Source organism: Eupeodes corollae, chromosome 1 (assembly GCF_945859685.1).
Source record: "Eupeodes corollae chromosome 1, idEupCoro1.1, whole genome shotgun sequence".
Taxonomy (NCBI): domain Eukaryota; kingdom Metazoa; phylum Arthropoda; class Insecta; order Diptera; family Syrphidae; genus Eupeodes; species Eupeodes corollae.
Window position 1 is genome coordinate 191,308,307 of NC_079147.1, and position 19,766 is coordinate 191,328,072.

At 36.2% G+C, this 19,766-nt stretch overlaps 1 protein-coding gene across 1 annotated transcript in view; it reads left to right on the forward strand.

Moving 5' to 3' along the window:
• Nucleotides 1-19,766, forward strand: part of LOC129943454 (chaoptin) — a 267,774-nt gene that overhangs the window by 234,795 nt on the left and 13,213 nt on the right. The gene's annotated exons all lie outside the window — the stretch shown is intronic.

Here is a 19,766-nt window from a genome sequence, read left to right on the forward strand (position 1 = left end):
AATCAAATTGACAGTTTTTTTTATAAAAAGTGGCCAAAATAATAAGCCAACGCTCTCTGCTATTGATGTGGATACAATAGCTACTTACTTCAAAACACTCTTCGTAGCAGACTCTGGTCAAATAAACATAAGTCTTGCACTACCATTTACTTATATTGATGTGTTAAACTTTGAAAATTATTAAGGATAATAGGGCTCCCGGTTTAGCTCACAATCTCTAGAACAAATTTTTATTTTAATAAACAAGATGTTTATAGATGGGACAATTCCAAATAGCTTCCGATCTTCATACGTTAATTCTTTGATGTTTAAAAAGGGAGATCCTAACCTACCGGGAAACTACAAGAGAATCTCTGTTCTCAGCTTACTGCGGAATATTTTCGCTTAATTACTGTACCGAAGGCTTGTTTTCTTTGTTGAAATAAATAAAAAAATAAGTTGTTATCAAGCTGGGTTCCGAGTAAGTCTCTCTTCAATAGACAAGAAGTTTACTCTAACGAGACGTTTCATTGAAAAAAAAGAATCTCTTTGCTTTTTTTATAGATTTCAAAGCCGCATTTGGTACTATGAACAGAAAGTTACTACTTTTCAAACTTACAGATTGTGCCTCTAGTGTTGACGGTTGATTTTTGCACAATTCTTTCCAGAACGATGTTGAAGAAGTCGCATGACAGTGCATCGCCTTGTCTAAAACCTTTTTTGACTTCAAATGCATCGGTAAGATCTTTTCCGACCTTGATAGAGCAGCGTGCATTCTCGATCGTCATTCTGCACAAACGGATAAGTTTGACAGGGATGCCAAAACTAGACATTGCTCGGTAGAGCTCTTCCCTATAGATGCTGTCATACGCGGCTTTAAAATCGATAAAGAGATGGTGGGTATCGATTTGAAGGTCCTGGGTTTTTTCCAAGATCTGCAGTAGTGTGAATATTTGGTCGATAGTGGACTTTCCTGGTCTGAAGCCACACTGATAAGGACCAATCAGGTTGTTGACGAATGGTTTCAGACGTTCACATAATACGGCGGAGAGGATCTTATACGCAATGTTAAGGAGACTAATGCCTCTGTAGTTGGCGCAGTTTAGAGAGTCTCCCTTCTTATGTATCGGGCACACTATGCTGAGATTCCACTCATAGGGCATGCTTTCTTCCGACCATATTTTGCAGATGAGTTGGTGCATGCTCCGTACCAAGTCATGGCCTGCTGCTTTGAATAGTTCGGCAGCGATGCCGTCAGCTCCAGCAGCTTTGTTTGACTTAAGTTTAGATAAACCTATCTTCACTTCGTCAAGGTCGGATAGGGGGAATTGTTGATCTGCGGAATTCACTTCGTCATCGCCGTTATATAATTTGGAGAAGTGATCTTTCCATATTCGCAGCATCGACTGCGGTTCTACTACGATGTTCCCCTGATCGTCTTTACAGGCTTCGGTTCGTGGCTGATACCCTTGGAAGGTTTTTTTTACCTTTTGGTAAAATTTATGAATCCATTCCTGTTGTGACATCCCTCTATCTCCTCGATCGCGGGCTGCTCATGCTCGCTTTTTTTCCATCTATGAAGCCGGTGTTCCTCTCTCCTCTTCTGCTCGTAGAGCTCGCGAGCAGCTCTAGTCCTTTTGTGCAGCGCCGCCGTTTTGTATGCCTCTTGTTTCGCTGCGTGCGCTTGCCGGCATTCGTCGTCAAACCAGGGGTTTCGCTATGGTGGCCGTTGAAACCTAGCACTTCAGAGGCGGCATCTCTGATGGCTGCAAGGCAATGTTGCCACTGGTTTTTAATGCTTAATGCAGGAAGCATAGGACTCATTAAGAAGTTATTGGAGACTCGATCGGAAAAGGACATGGCAGTCTCTTGCGATTGTAGCCGTCTAACATCGAAACTTTTCACAGTACTTCCTTGTTTGGGCTTGGATGGGAATATCCGTAGACGTACCTTGGGCTTCCACGAGGTAGTGGTCCGAGTCAAAGTTGGCCTTTCGGAATATTCTGATATCCTGTATGCTGGAGAAGTGTCGTGCGTCGATCGTAATGTGGTCAATATGGTTGACGGTTGATTGATCAAGAGGTTTCCATGTCCCCTTGTGGATATGGAGATGTATGAATTGCGTACTAGCTACCAGAACGTCTCGCCCGCAGCGAAATCAATCAGCCTGAATCCGTTGTCGGAGGTAGTGTCGTGCAGGCTGTATCTCCCGATTATGCCACCAAAGATGTCTTCTCTTCCTAGCTTGGCATTAAAATCTCCTAAGACAATTTTAATGTCATAGCCAGGGAACTGCTCATATGTCTTGTCCAAGAGCTCGAAGAATATGTCTTTGTTATCTTCATCTTTCTCCTCTGTTGGGGCATGCCCGCATATTAGGCTTATGTTGGCGAATTTAGCCTTGATGCGGATTGTCGTGATGCGCTCGCTCTCACTTTTGAAACTCAAGACTTTTTGCCTGAGTCTAGTTCCAACAACAAATCCACTCCCAAATAGACGCTGTCTTTGTTCTCGGTAGAAGTCTTTTAGTTTGCGTTTGCCGGTCCATCCCATCGCACTTCTTGAATGGCGGTTATATCTGCCTTGCAGCAGTTTAGGGCTTCCGCTAATTGTTCAGCTGCACGTGGTCTATTTTTTTTGAAAATTTTTAAAAACTTCCAAGCCTTCAAGTGATCATAAATACATCTTAGGCTCAAATTTCTATTGACTCTTGTTAAAAGTGGTTCTCACAATACGACTTGTCAATTAAATTGAATTTTGAACTTATTTCCAGTCTATTTTGAGCTTTTTTTAACCTATTTTTCGAAATAGGTACAACACACTACTAAGTGATCAGTGTATGTACTTCAACAAACATTTAGACATTAAATAAAAGAAATTTCTCAAATAAATTCTGAGTTTTCTTTAATATTTGATTTGTATGCATAATGTCCTTTTATAAGGAGATACATAATAATTGTTCCTTCTTATTTATCACTTAAAATATCCTTTAAAAATGAGAGAAAATAGAACTAAAAAACCGGGAGGAAAGTCTAACCAATTACATTTTGTGCAACCATGCAAAAAAGTGCTTTTTCCTCATTTGAACAAACTAGATAGGTAGGTATATAACGACACCCAAAAAGAAGTGTCCTTCTTCCTTCATCGTCGTTGTCGTCCTTATACAAAGTAATGGAAGTAAAAATAAGGAAAAAATAAACAAAAGAACAAAACTTCAATCGCAGGCAGCAAAAGCCCAGTCATCCATAAATATAGTAGGAAACTTCAAACTCAGACTTTTTACACTTCATTCTACGTATAGGTATGTCCTTGATCCTTTCCCCGTTGGTTTTCGTCATTTTCATATAGTCCTCGTCTCTACCATCGGCATCGTCCACCGTCGTTGTCGTCATCGTCATCGACGTCTATGGGACATCCTCACTTTGCAATTCTCAAAAACTAAATGAAAATTCCTTTGAATTTAATATTATGTCACTTGGATGATTCTTGCCATTTTCCTCTTTTTCTTTTTATATTTATTTTATTTTTGTGTGTGTCACCTTTACTTTTTCTGTCGTTATGTGTATATGCCTCAAGCCCGCCAAAAAGGACCTCCCGCAGGATCATCACACAAGCAGCAAACTAGGTGACACTGAAGTGTAAAATGTAAAATAAAAATGTGCGCCAACTTTTGGTATTTTTTATTTTTGTTGTGTGTCATTTCCTATGCAGCGTAAGGTATACCGCAGCCACATACACATGGAATTTACATAAAACCAATTAGAAGAACGTTTTGCACCATAGTCCCACCGCCACCGCGCCACACCGCGTCATCGTCATTGCCACCGCATCACACACAAAATAAGGACCAAAAATAAAACTAAACTAAAAATTCCCCTAGGTGGAATATCCTTGGTGTAAATAAATGTATGCAAGCTTCCAGGCTCCCAAGCAGTCGACGAGCGACGTCGGTCGTTCGTCGTTGTTGAGGCAACATCATCAATACTGTGCCATATATGTGGGTTATCTATATATTTTAAAAATTGTTTGTACTATTTTGAACACAGGACCTTCGTTGCTCCGTCACTATACCGTCAAAGTATCCTCTATTCTACAATGACAGTAGTTCACACATTTACTCGCCCATGTGGACTAAAGTGAAAGAATTTTTGCTCACTTGCAAGGTTCTTCTCGCTGGCTGCTTCTAAACTCGGAAAACCCCAAGCAAGCAAATGCAGGTTAACCCGGATTTAATATGCAACGATATTACAGTCCATGGTCCTTAAATATCCTTGCAAGTTGGCGCAAGGTAAACACATACCCATCGAACCAAACACAACATCATATCAGTCAGAATAGAAAGAAGTAGCAGAAAGTGCAGGCGGTTGGAAAACAACCTCTTTTTTCACACTTTTCTCAACCTCTCCCATAGCTCCATCTGCAGAAAACGTAAATTTCCATTTAGGCATCTTCATATAGAAGCATATTCCAAAAAAAAGATGATATAAAACATAGGTATATATGGACGAAAATGGTACGGCGGGCGCCCGGCGCGGCGACGTGCCTTCTTTATTACCAACCTACATACCTCCATATGAAGGATTTTGGATGAGAATGTGGTTTAGGTTGAAATGTTGGCTCCTTTTGGCACTGGTCCTTGTGCCAAAACCGAAATTTCTGTCAACATATTCTGGGATGTAGATTTTGAAGTGCGATGTTTGTCAAGGCCCAACCGAAACGACTGATAACGACGACCGACGTACATAGATGAGATGAGACATACACCCTCCCGAGAGATTCAACAGTCTATATTTTTTCTCTTTTTCGGTTTCTTTTTTTATATCCTGTTGTGGCCCATTGTTGTTGACTTTGCAATGGGAAAAATGAATAAGTACTAACATAGGTGTTAAAAATGCCATAATGGCTCAAAAGAATGAGACTTATTTGAATATAGAAAAATATACAGGAGAGTGGCTTTGGTTTGAGGCCAAAGTGGATTTCATTAATTTAAGCAAACAAAATGTGAAATATGTTTATTGAGGTCATATTAAGGAAGAGAGGTTAAGAGTAATGGAAAATTAAAATTATGCTTGACATTATTTACAAGGCAGCTATCGATTTGAAGTTTGATTGACCAGTTTTGGGGAAAATACGCCAAAATTAACTTTTAGGGTCGAAATCGTAAGCACATAAGTGATAAAACAAAAACTCATTTACAAATATCGTGATTAACAAATTTTTTTGCCTACAGGCGTTTATGTTGCAGCCTTATATTTTTTAGGCGCACTCTAATTATTTTTCAAATGCATTTTCCAACTTCAAACCCTAATATTTTTTAAAAGATGACATTTAAAATCGATGACAAGAACCCAAAAATTTACAACTTTACGCCAATCCTAGTCTTGGGGTAGCTTTCGCACCCATATTGACCCATTTTACAACATGAACTAGATATATTATTTTTTATTATATTGTGCGCGCACTAAAGGGGTTGTGAATACCCTTATAATGATCAAAACAGTGCGAGCAATTACGAAAGCAAAATAGGTTTATGGGTTATGAGTGGGAAATGTTGAGTCAGGTAAAGCCTTCCACATTCGTGTAGTGCGGCTAAAGAAGAAGACTCATGTACGTTATTGGGGCTCCAGCCCAAATATGAGAGTTTTAGTCGAGTTTAGGACGAAATAAAAGCTTTGTAAATTATAGCCAGATCAGAAGGAGTAAAAAACTTCTTGCATCGTCATAGAAAACCTAAAAACTTTGCAGCATTTTTGGCGAGGTCAAATATGTGAGCACTCCGCAACAAGTGGTTTGTGAAGCACATACCTAGGACTAATAGTTGTTCAATCTCCTCGATGAAAGTCACACCCATTGCATTGGGGGAGGGTTACACTTTTGTGATAGTAGACAGCATTGAATTTTCGACGCATTAAATTCTACACGGTTTTTTATTCTCCATTGAACAATGATGTCAAGATCAGAATTTAATGAGCTTATCATACTGTTTTAGATTGATTTTCACTCTGTGTTAAAGGACAAATGACTTACATATTTCTCACATTAACGAGGGACAGAATATTGTTTACAAGTTTGCATATCCGAGACTTATCTCTTACCACCTTTAAATAGAAGTTACTTTATAATCAACGAATTTAAAAAACCATTTCGAGCTGACCGAACTCACACATCAGAAGGAGGTGTTCTAATATACTCTAAAATTATATTCAATCCCTTCATGTAAGGTGTTTTGATGAGACGCGAGACATTTGACTATTTGCTTAGAGCTATTTTTTAAGGTTGTTAATAAATGTAGCGTTGGTACTTTTTATAAGCCAAGACGTATAGCTTCTGTCTTAGTTCCTTCTTATTTAAACTGGTGTTCCTCAAGGACCAATGCTTGGGCCTTTACTGTTTTCGCTATTCATTAATAATATGCATTCTGTGTTTTTCGTCTGTCAATTGCAAATCTACGCTGACGATGTTCTAATCTAATCAAGCGCGTAGTTCTAGCAGAGCTCGAGCTACGAAAATAGCAACCATCCAAGAGTCCGAAGAACAGACCCAAACCCGTTTGGCTTTAAATGCTGGGAGCCATAGGGCTCATAAAGCTTCTGAGAATCAAGATCAGGGTCAATAACAACGTCTTTTAGATGTTGAGCGCCATAGGGCTCAAAGAGCTTCCCAGACTGATATTCAGAGTGAAGCCCGTAGATCTTTCGATGCTGAGTGTCATGCCTCGCAATTTAAGCTCCAACTAATGAAATAGTTACTGTGTCGGACGAGGAGGGAGATATCGTCGAGTACCTCTCAGCAAGTAACATCATACCCCATAGAGTTTCTTGATTCTTTGAAATTATCAGGGTGGCCTTCTCATAAGTTGAGATTAACGGTTGGTGATCCAGTTCTGTTAATGATAAATCTTGACGCACCAAATTTATGTAATGGTACACGGCTACAGATTACTCACCTAGGACAAAATATTTTAAAGATATAATCATGACTGGAATAGCAAAATTCCAACCGATTTGACGTTTTAGTTTTAAAGAGAGTTGTTTGAGGTGTGAATTTTCAGGAGTCTCAAACTCACAAAATCATTACGTTCTGGCCAATGAAGAAAAAACAAAAAACGTGGTATATAAAAATGTATTGCAGTAACCTATCTTCTTCTTTAAATGTTATTAACTTCCCATAGGAAGTTAATGTAATCGGTCCGAATTGTCGAATAGAACATGTTGACATTTCTCGACCGTACTGAAAGAGGTTTACATAGGAAGAAAGCACACTTTAAGTAGACCTAATTTTTTGTCAAAAATACCAACACTTATTTTGAATTCGGTAAGGGACGAGCATGAGGTACCTTTGAATTAAGTAAACAAAACTATAGTCAGGTTCTTTGACATCATGGTTACAAACTAATTTCATCTCACAGAAATTATTGTTTTCGAAGATATTGACTTCAAAACAATTTGAGTTATCCAATTTGTATTTGTTCACATAAGAAATAAGAAATTTTAAGAAATGTTACTAAAATTGGTTGATTGATTTTCAACTAAAAATCTCGTTAGCGAAAATAGATTTTAAAATCAAAACTAATTCATTATATACGAAAAGTGATTTTTAGTTTAAAAATTTTTAAGAATAATTCAACTGACAACTTTTTTAACAAAACACGAAAACCTACACAGAAACAAAAAAATGTCATATTAACAATCGTCGATAGTCAACTTGAAATTTGGATAAATTGTTGCATTGACTACCAAAATAGTCAATATGACAACCTTTTTTTTTTAAAAAAATTGACTACTGGATAGTCAGTAGAACAACTTCGGTAGTCAATATGACAATTTGGCTTTCATATTGACTACCTAACATTGACTATCGATAATTGTTATATTGACTAACACAGTTGTCATATTGACTACCGCAGTTGTCCTTTTGACTACCTTAGTTGACAAATTGACTACCGTAGTTGTCGTATTGACTACCACATTAGTCAATATGACAATCGTAGTTTAAATTTCCTTCAACCAAAGTTGTCAAATTGTAAAAAAACTTCGGATTCGAAAATTGACAACCAAAAATTGTTCTATTGACTCTATCGCGGTTATCGGTTGAAAATTGACTACTAAATAGTCATAGGATGACTTTTTTCAATTTCTTTTCCCAAGTCATCCAGAACCTCGATTTTAGCTTCCGAGTTAGATATGCCTCCTGGTGGGTGTACACTGAGGTCATAGGAAAATAAAAGAAGTGGACTAAAGGGACAGCCTTGTTTTGCTGTTACCTGTTTCTGTTTAGATCGATTCTGATAATATATATTGTTGTTGCAGTATTTTAAGCATCTTCATAGACATGCCTAGGTTCAAGTGTTTTTAAAATATGATTTTTCTCTTAATGGTGTCGAAGTTGCATTTTTCCGTTTTCGGGAAATACTTGTGAAAATGAAGATACAAACTACATACTGCAGAATAGTACTGTTGGAATCTAGCTTGTTATTTCAATAATCGCACACAGGAATAGTTGAGAGCTGTAAGTAAGCCCTGGCTCTCAATGGACTTTTGAGCGTTTTAGTTTTATATTATGCTTGGGATTGGTCCCAAAGACATACATATTAATTTTTAATAAACAAGGAACTTAAAAAAAACGAAGAGCGACATCTCGTCGGTTTTGGATGGTTTGGCAGATGAATAAGTTAAACGATTTTCATAAGGTGGTAAGAATAGATTATCACCCCAAGGAAGACCGCGAAGTGCAACTCGAAGATTAAATTCTATGAGGGTGAGAGTTCTGATGGGGTGACTATAATTGACTAGCTTTTTCGAGGAGAGGTCTAAAATAAAGGTTCGAGAATTCTTTAGATCAAGGTTGGATGAAACAAAGGGAAGACTAGGCCTTGTTAATAATGTATTCAAAATGGTTGCGAAAATTTAACTAAGTGTCGCACATAATTCCTAGGTCGCTAATAGCACAAACAGAACAAACGGTGTCATCGTATAGCCTGTACATAATTTCGGAAAGGAAGATGTAATTGTTTACGGTTGCATATTATTATTTGGAACTAAGCAACATTGAGTTCTATAAAATTTGTGTTTCACTAAGTCTGAAAGGAGTCAAGATAATGTTTGAGTAAGACAGAATCAGTTTTTATTTTCATGTCATAAGCGTTAATAGAAACAATTGAATTATCAATCACATTAATAACGCTGTTGATAGTTAAGACTAATAACAAAGGACCAAGGTGGCTCCCTTGAGGAACTGCTGAAGTGCTGAGTTTACATAAATGGTAACGGAGATTGAAAACTTGAAAACAACTCTATAGAATTGATTTATAAATAAAATTTAATTATACAATAAATGATAAATGATTACAAGTCTTGTAAGACCTAGTTTTGAAACCGTCGGTCAAATTGACAGATTATGAATTCTGATAGCAAAAACAAACAAAACAATAAAGATAAAAAGTGAGATTATAAGGATTGATAAAATTAGATTACTGGAAATTAATTTAAAACAAGCTTATATATTTTTTTTAATTTCAATAAAAAGATATAGTAAAAAGAATAAAAACAAAAATGTATGTAAATGCACTGAACAAATTAAAAGCTCTCTGTAAGAATTCTTTTTTGTAAGCCATTGCGCATTGGAGGAATTTGTAAAGTTAATCCCAGCCTTTTGCTGCATTAAGGGTTTGGATTACATCTTCAGCTACAAATTGGTTCTTCCCAAAATATGTCGACCAATTTCTTGGATAATTGGACAAAATCTTAAAAAGTGTCTGATATTTATTTTTCCAAATCCGTTAAGTTCTTGTCGTTTTTGATTCTCCAAAATTAACTCCAACATACCATAGAGGTCTCTATACTGCTATGCTTTGGCCTGGTTGATATTTCTCATCCAATTTCGCAACAAGGGAGTAAAGACTTCCTTTCAAACCCGTTAGATTGTCCAAATCAAATTCGATCTTGACCAGCCTTGATGAATCCAATCGGAGTATTTTGATAACGTAATCGAAATGCATCTTGAGCGTGCCGTGCCTGTTTCGATATGAAGCAAATAATAATTAGGCATTGTTGATGGGAGAGCAAAGACTCGCTTTAAAAAGAAATGTAATGATTTTTCCACATCCTCATATTTTTTGTAGACCCACACTTGCGAGGATTAAAGCATAATAGATGTTGCAACCTCTTGAAATAGTTTATATTTTGCTGAGTGAGGAATGGATTTATTTGCAATGCAGTTTTTCCAGAAAACGCATACAAAACGCATTTTTCGATACAAAGGTTACTTGCTATGGTCACATCGAGGTATTTAACTTAATTAACAACTTGAACTTCCTACTAGCGTATCTTCCGTGTCCTTTTCCGAAGATCATTATGCAAAATTTGCTAAGATTGACTTATAAATTCCATCTATTGCAGTATTTTCCAAGTTTGACGATAATTTCTTGGAGTTGATCTGGGGATTTTGATAAAAGTACGATATCATCAGCACATAATAAGCCCGGGACATTTTCACCCTCAAAGTTCACCCCTCCTCCGTGTGCTCCACTAAATACTCAATAATCAGTGTGCATAAAAGAGTACCCAACACCCATCCTTCTTTTAGGTACATTGAAGATCTGAAATCTTCGGAGAGGAGGCATAAAGACCTCTTAAAATTTTGATAATTTTGGAAAATATGCCGATATTCAAAAATTTTAGAAAAAGTGCCTCTCGATCAATGCTATCAAATGCTGCCTTAAGATCTATAAAAAAAGGAAAACAGTTTTTGTCCACGATTTAAGTATACATTTGCAATATTAAGTAGCAGAAACAACTGATCTTTAGTTGAATATCCAGAGCGAAATCCAGCTTGCTCACTGATCTTGGAGTTCACGTTTACCCACAAAGTAAGTCTACTCAATATCATACTCGCAAATATCTTGATAGACGAGTTTAAAAACGATATCCCTCGATAATTCGCTGGATAAGATGCATCCCTTTTTTAAATAATGGGAAAATCACCGAAAACAGAAAACTAGGAGGAATGACTCCAAGCTTAAATATTTCACAAAGCAGCAAAAAAGTAAGAAAATATCACACCTTAAATAGACTTAATTTTTTACCAACATTACCAACGCTTACTTCGAATTTGGTAAGGCAGGTGCATAAGGTACATTTTAAGTTATACAGAAAAACTATAGTCAGGTTCTTCGAGATGATAATAGTACGATTGGGTGAAGAATGAGGCAAAGAGGTTTGTGATAGTTCAAGAGTCCGTAGATGACATATCGTGTAATTTTAATGTTCGGGGGAAGCCATCGGTTTTATATATATTGTTAATAAATTGGTAGAAGCATCTGTGATCCGTAATCAAGCTATTTTGGATTTTTTCATTGTATTCTAGATATAGGAATTCATAAAAAGTTGAAAATCTGCGTTGTTGATAGGTTGAAAAGTCAGCAATGGACCTGGTTTTCAAATAGAAGGATTCGTAGATTTATTTTGGATGTTGTTATCCAAGAACGAATTAAAATCGATGTTGTTGATTAGGTTATTAAGTAAAGTAGAACAAAGTCAGCGTGATGGAAACTGAAATAAAATTACTTTGAAGATGAAACCGAATCACTATTTACTAGTTAGAAAAACAGAGTAGATAGTTATTGAGTTCTTTCTTAAACGAGATAATTAAAGGCATCTAAGGAGAAAATTAAGTACAAGAACGAGGAACATCTGCAAATCATAAACATTTATCATATCTTTCGAAATTTAAAATTGGTGACCGAAGCTTTAAGAACTTTTACTGCAATTATTGGTCATCACCCTAGCAGACAGGCAATAAGACGTTAAACGTAAAAATTGAAGTCTATGTAATTTGATGTTGTCGTGTCAGTGAGATAATCGGTTGGTTGAAAATTTCACTTCCCATATCAGTAAATTTCACAGCGTTCTTTAAAATTGAAGCCAATGGACCATTTGAAACGAAGAACATTCTCTGATTGTACAAACTGGTATCTGAGTCCAAATGCTCAAAAAATGCTCAAATTGAGCACTGCTAAAAATTAAATGTTTCTATCATTACAGAAGATTGTCTACACCTCTAACGAAAAAAACTCTAAAAACTCAATCGTTTTTCACGATGGAAAAAAATTCAAAGAAGTTAACATTTTTTCTGCCAAGTCAAACATCAAATTCACAACTCTCACATTTTAACTTGTGATTAAGGAAAAAAAAACAACGATGTTGTCTTATTCAATTGACCCAAAAAAAATTCCTTCTTTCCCTTAAAGGTAGTGTATAGTCAGTTTATATAGAGAGTACAGTTGATGTAGTTGTTCCTCTTGTATCCTGTATGCCAGGCTATTATAACCACAAGCTCTTAACTCATTGCTGCACTGCTGATGTCTTCCGGACAAAGTCACAGTGAAGACCAGAATCCATTCAATTCTCATTCAAGTGGAAGCCAAACAATTCAATGATTGAATTGTCTGGCTCAAAAAGCTGCAACAACAGAATGTGCAGCAGTTGAAGCAAGAGCAGAAGCAGCATCAATGTTTGGCATCAACCATGTGAGTATGTTCCTCATATAGCAAGACTGATGTACTTTCTCTCATAATCAATCGCATATAGTGCATGTTGCAACAACACGGAAAATTTGTCCAAACTCTGTTCTGCTCTACCAGCATCAGCAGAGCACCATCCATCCGGCTTCAAGGAAAAGGGATGGAAGCGAATGCAGCTTGTGTGATCATTTTTGACCATCGTCATCATCATCGACGTTTCGAGCGATGACGATGTCGATAAGGATGAAGGCGATGCCCTGAAATAGCAGTAATAATAGACAATCAAAATTTGCTCGAACTCGTTGTGTATAGTATACATGTGATGGTAATAACTATCATCGTATTGGTTCCGGTTTGAAGATTTTTTGGCAAAAGGATGCATAGATACAGTTCCTTTTTCTATTTCCCATCTATTTAGCCACGATATAGTGTTCTATCCATTCACCACTCACCTCCTATGCACTCCTCGTAAAACCACTATACTAACCCTTGATCCAATTTTTCGTCCTTTGTGTTGGTTTTTGTAGTCAATTCTGCCCTTCATTCCGATACCCTCCTCGATCAGATTGAATATGTTCTCACAGCCACAATTTACTGTGTGTTATCCTTTTTTTCAGCGTATTTCCGTTCATTCTCATTAGTTGAGATGGACGAGTAATACAACAACAACAACAAAACAACTATAGAAAATGACCGCAAAAAATCTCTGCATTTTATAAAACATTCTTGGCATTTTTGAACCATCAGCATCATCATCAGCATCAGCATCAGCATATAATATCTATTTTTCGGTGCTCAAACTTTAGCGCTTCATGATGATGACGATGGCTCATCTTTCATCATCATTCTTGATGGCGATGATGGTTAAAATCCACAATGGTCCGCGTCCATTGGAGTACGATGCTGGTGCTGCTGCTAATGCGGTCTATCGGATCGATTTGTAATTTTTGTGAGCTTTTATCGGTATCTATGGTATATGAGTTTTGGTGGACAGGACATGCCTCGGGGTGATCCCCGCAGCCACCCCCTTTAGAATAAATGAAAGAAAATAATGTGTTTTTTGCATTCAAGCAATTTCCGTACAGGACGAAAAAAGAAAACAACAAAATTTCAAACAAGCCGATGTGAAATTTTCATTGATGAACAAAATAATTTTCCACAGAGTGAAAAAAAACAACAAAAATATGATATAAACAATGAAAATTGACCTTATTGCCTAGAGGCTCGAGGGGCTTATAATAATCAGACCGCATAATAAAACCTGCAGGACTAGATGTTATTTTAAATCGTACATATACATCTACAGGCATCAGCAAACAAATATACATTATACACACACAGTTATTTATAGGTTTTATAGCTTGATGGTGGAACTTTGACGCGGAGAGGCCTTCAGTTAAAAAAAAAGCCACCTCAATCTGTTTTTCATTATTCATATTAAAATTTGGTTAAGCTTAAGTATTTCAAATATTTTTTTTAACGTTTTATCCTACAAAATTTTTGATGGTTGAATGATTTTTAATATTTTTTTATTTATGTTTATTTGGAATTTATTATATGAAACTCTATATGAGGGTAATATTGTTATTAAATTGATCCGATCCTATGAAAAGTAAAAATTGCTATACGCAATTTTGACTTTTAATATTTTTTTTATATTTTTAGATTTAAGCTTTTGCCGATGGATTTTTATGGTAAAAATTAATTAATTTTTATTAATTGGATTTTTATTTAATAAATTTTGCTTTTATTTGGGTTTCTGGAAACTTGTAATACATTTTTTTGTGTAGATTTATTGACTTCATAATTTTTAAGTTGAATACAACTTGTCAAGGATATGCCAGTAAAGATTCTTAAAAAGAGAAATTATGAACAGAAAATTAAAAGAGTTTTGTGTAGTCATCATTTTTTGCTGAAGAAAGAAGACCAATTATCTTTGAGACGTTTCCCCCTTAACTGTTGTCCTTTTTATAGATGACGATAAAAGACTAGCCCTTTTTATTGTTCTCAAAAACTATACCTTCACTTACATTTTAAATTTAAAATTATTATGAGTTGATATTGAATATTGAACTTTACACAAACACGCAACTGAAGGTTCCCCACTTTAGACATTTACGTATAAAATTACACTATGCGAACGAATATAATTTTTTCGAAATATCAATTTTGTTTTTAAACTTTATGATAAAAATTTTAGAAAATATGTAATGTATGTATATGAATGTATTTACTTACAGCAGTTAACAGTAGGAATAAATCTGCGTTTTTGAGGAATATTGGTGTTTTCAGTGGGATATTTATTTAAGTATGTCTAACCCCGTTTTTGAAATAATTGACCAGTCTGAAATGAAGAAAAAAAATGTACATATGTTATTATTGAGTTGGATTATGAAGCTACATATATGGTATGCTGTGTATCTTATTTTGTTCGGGACACATTTTTTCGTAATCCCTTCATTCCTACAGTTTTAAAACTTTTGAAATTGTCTTGTTTTTAAAGTTACACTGTCAATTTGTATCCAATCAAAAACGTGCTACATCATCGTAATGGCAATAAGAGTATATTCGAGAGTTTAAATTTGAGGTTTATCTTATAGTTTTGAGTTACAATGTACATGTAAACAAAATTTAAAAAAAATCTACTTGCGAGAAAAAAGTACCCTAACAGGAGATTCATACCTGGAAGCGGTTTCTGTTTAGACTTCTTAAATTTAGAAAGTACTAGAGATAGGACCTTGATTATTTTCACAGAATATTTCAAGAAAACATAATTCATCTGCATATAAAGGGTGATCTTTTTGAGGTTAGGATTTTCATGCATTAGTATTTGACTGATCACGCCGGATTTCAGACATGGTGTCAAAGAGAAAGATGCTCAGTATGCTTTCATCATGAATAGACATACTAACGAGCAACGCTTGCAAATCATTGAATTTTATTACCAAAATCAGTGTTCGGTTCGAAATGTGTTTCGCGCTTTACGTCCGATTTATGGTCTACATAATCGACCAAGTGAGCAAACAATTAATGCGATTGTGACCAAGTTTCGCACTCAGTTTACTTTATTGGACATTAAACCAACCACACGAATGCGTACAGTGCGTACAGAAGAGAATATTGCGTCTGTTTCTGAGAGTGTTGCTGAAGACCGTGAAATGTCGATTCGTCGCCGTTCGCAGCAATTGGGTTTGTGTTATTCGACCACATGGAAGATTTTACGCAAAGATCTTGGTGTAAAACCGTATAAAATACAGCTCGTGCAAGAACTGAAGCCGAACGATCTGCCACAACGTCGAATTTTCAGTGAATGGGCCCTAGAAAAGTTGGCAGAAAATCCGCTTTTTTATCGATAAATTTTGTTCAGCGATGAGGCTCATTTCTGGTTGAATGGCTACGTAAATAAGCAAAATTGCCGCATTTGGAGTGAAGAGCAACCAGAAACCGTTCAAGAACTGCCCATGCATCCCGAAAAATGCACTGTTTGGTGTGGTTTGTACGCTGGTGGAATCATTGGACCGTATTTTTTCAAAGATGCTGTTGGACGCAACGTTACGGTGAATGGCGATCGCTATCGTTCAATGCTAACAAACTTTTTGTTGCCAAAAATGGAAGAACTGAACTTGGTTGCCATGTGGTTTCAACAAGATGGCGCTACATGCCACACAGCTCGCGATTCTATGGCCATTTTGAGGGAAAACTTCGGAGAACAATTCATCTCAAGGAATGGACCGGTAAGTTGGCCACCTAGATCATGCGATTTGACGCCTTTAGACTATTTTTTGTGGGGCTACGTCAAGTCTTAAGTCTACACAAATAAGCTAGCAACTATTCCAGCTTTGGAAGACAACATTTCCAAAGAAATTCGGGCTATTCCGGCCGAAATGCTCGAAAAAGTTACCCAAAATTGGACTTTCCAAATGGACCACCTAAGACGCAGCCGCGGTCAACATTTAAATGAAATTATCTTCAAAAAGTAAATGTCATGGACCAATCTAACGTTTCAAATAAAGAATCGATGAGATCTTGTAAATTGTATGCGTTTTTTTTTTAAAAGTTCTCAAGCTCTTAAAAAATCACCGTTTATTAACATCATCAAATTTTGTAAGACGGCAGAAAGGTTATTTGAAACAGAATAAAGAACTATGGACCAAGGTGTCTACCTTGAGGTACACCAAAATTAACAATAAACTAATTTCCGATTTGTTTTTTTTTTTTACTTTATGGCTCAGTTTGTCAAATGATTTGCTTAACTCTATAAATACACAATCAAACAGTTGTTTTTTCTCTAAAGAATCAATGGTTAAACGGTATACAGAATAAAAGATGGCTATGAAAGATATTTAGCACATTTTTACTTGCGACAAATAGAAACTATATGGCATCGTGCAAAATTTCGAATTCTAAAGAAGTTGAAAAAAGTGGGTCCTGTGATTCTGTCTGTCTGTCCTGTTTGTCTGTCTACGCTCCTTAAACCTAAACTATTGGTTCGATTGAGTTCAAACTTGGAAGTTAAGATTTTGAGCAGATTCGCGTTAGTTTTGGCATCCCTGTCAAACTTATCCGTTTTTGCAGAATGACGATGGAGAATGCACGCTGCTCTGTCAAGGTCGGAAAAGATCTTACCGATGCATTTGATGTCAAAAAAGGTTTTAGACAAGGCGATGCACTGTCATGCGACTTCTTCAACATCGTTCTGGAAAGAATTGTGCAAAACTCAACCGTCAACACTAGAGGCACAATCTTCCAAAGATCCATCCAATTACTCGGATACGCAGATGATATTGACATAATTGGAAGATCAAAGCGTGATGTCAGTGGAGCGTTTTTGAGCATTGCGACGGAAGCGAAGAAGATGGGTTTAGTGGTCAATGAGGGCAAGACCAAGTATATTCTGTCATCAAAAAAGGACACTGAACGACGACGTCTTGGACAAAACGTCACCATGGACAGCTATAATTTTGAGGTAGTTAAGGACTTTGTCTACCTAGGCACCGCTATTAATGCAGACAACGACACCAGCGCTGAAATCAAACGAAGAATAACTCTTGCAAATCGCTGCTTCTTTGGACTTAGAAGGCAATTGAGAAGTAAAGTCCTCTCTCGAGCATGTAAAATCACCATCTATAAGACACTCATCATCCCGGTTCTCATTTATGGCGCTGAGGCCTGGACCCTGTCAAAGAAAGATGAGAGCGTCTTAGGATGCTTCGAGAGAAAAATTCTTCGGGCGATTTTTGGTCCCATACGCATAGATGGAGAATGGAGGAGAAGATATAACGACGAGCTGTACGGGCTGTACAGCGACACTGACCTAGTTAGCAGAATCAAAGTCCAACGGCTTAGATGGCTAGGTCATGTAGAGCGGATGGACATCAACGCTCCAGCCCGGAAGGTCTTCGAATCCAATCCCGAGGGACGTCGCAGTAGAGGAAGACCGCGACTCAGGTGGCGCACCCAGGTGAGAGAGGACCTCAACCAACTTGGCGTGCGAAACTGGAGACAGCTAGCTAGAGACCGAGCTGGCTGGAGACGCTTGTTGGTTGAGGCCTAATTCCGCCCCGGACTGTAGTGCCACCTTAAGTAAGTAAGTATAATATAAGTGATTAGTCAATGCAGAATGATAGTTAATTTAAATTTTCATATAGCCTTTGTATTATAGCAGTACTTTGTTTTTATGGATTTTGATTGAGCTATGTTGAATTAGTCCTGTAAGAACACTTTGTCGATAGTATAAAATTTAATATCGTTAATCGGAAAACATTCTTCGTTATTTTCATGCTTAGGCCTTTGAAGTAAAGGTAGATTGAAGCTTCCAACTGAACAAAACTTCATCCTCAGGATTTATACGTTCAAATAGATTTTCCAAATTTTTACAGAACTTACCGCTTAATGTAGATAGCAACTACTATATAAAGGCTAACGAAATCTTTTTTTATTTATATGCACAACATTTCTAAGTCGAGTTGATGGAACCAACGAACTTATAAAAGATTTTTAACTGCTCTTAAGAATCCTTCTCCTACTCTTGTGGATTCTCAGCTAATTTAACCTCCAAGCTAAAAGTTACATTTTTTTAATTAGAATTTTGACATATTACAAAATAAAATCACTTAGCAGTTTTTAAGGGCTCAAATGGTAAGTTATCATTAGGAGTTGCCTCCCCGTCTACTTTTTTTATTTTGTTACACCATTTCAATTGCACTGAAATGGATTAGGAGAGAAGCTTTGATACGTGAAATTAAAAAACAAAATTTATCTGAATTTGTTTAAAGCTTAGTTCTGTATAATTCAACATTAACAAATTTGAATAGTATCTGGAGTAATTGAAACGTTTAAAACAACATTACTTAATGCACTATTGACCAAAATTTTATACACCCTTTTACATAATTTAGTTGAATAGCTTTAAAAGTTGGTATTTAAGTTTATTTGACTTTATTACAGGTACACTTAACATTGTCTGTACCAAAATTCTTAAATTTAAATTTTGTCATAATATCCTACGTTAATAAAAAAAAATATATTATTTTTACAGCACTAAAATAAAAAAAAATAAAACATACACACCTATAGTAGTTACAAGGACACAATAATCTCTCAGAGCGAGTGTCCCACATTCGCGTGCCGTGCACGTGAATTGCATACATTTTCGTCCTGAGTAAATATATATGCAAAAACCTATGTGTATGTTAAAAAAAAAGAATAGTCTCACTTTGTGATTGCGTGCTAAAAATCTTAAAATACACAGGACAATGTCATCACATATCTGTCTGCATACAGAAATGAAAAAACTTTCAAAAAAGGACATTTTATGTCTAAAAATAACAAACAAACACTAAAAAAAACTCTTTCTGTGTCAAATTTCCTCGAAAGCTTTTCTGTTTGCTTGTTGGTAGCTCCATTTATACGAATTAATGTATTTTTGTAAGGCGAGTGGATGGCGATGGCGTGGCGTGGCGTTTTATTGCTATGCAGCTTCATAAGGTAGGTATGAAATGAAGGTACATAACTACTTATTTTTGTAAATTTTTGTCTGTTTTCTGAAAGCCCATGGGTAGATGACAGCTTGATGGGTTCATGAGGGAGTTGTTTTCATTAAAACAAAAAATAATTCATAATAATCCTTGTGAGTTTTGCGACTAATGATAAATTGTATCATCACGTTAATGATGATGATAATGATAATAATCATAATAATAATCATTATGATGTGAGCAAAAGTCCTACAAAACTCGAAGGTATGAATATCCTCATTTTTCTCTCT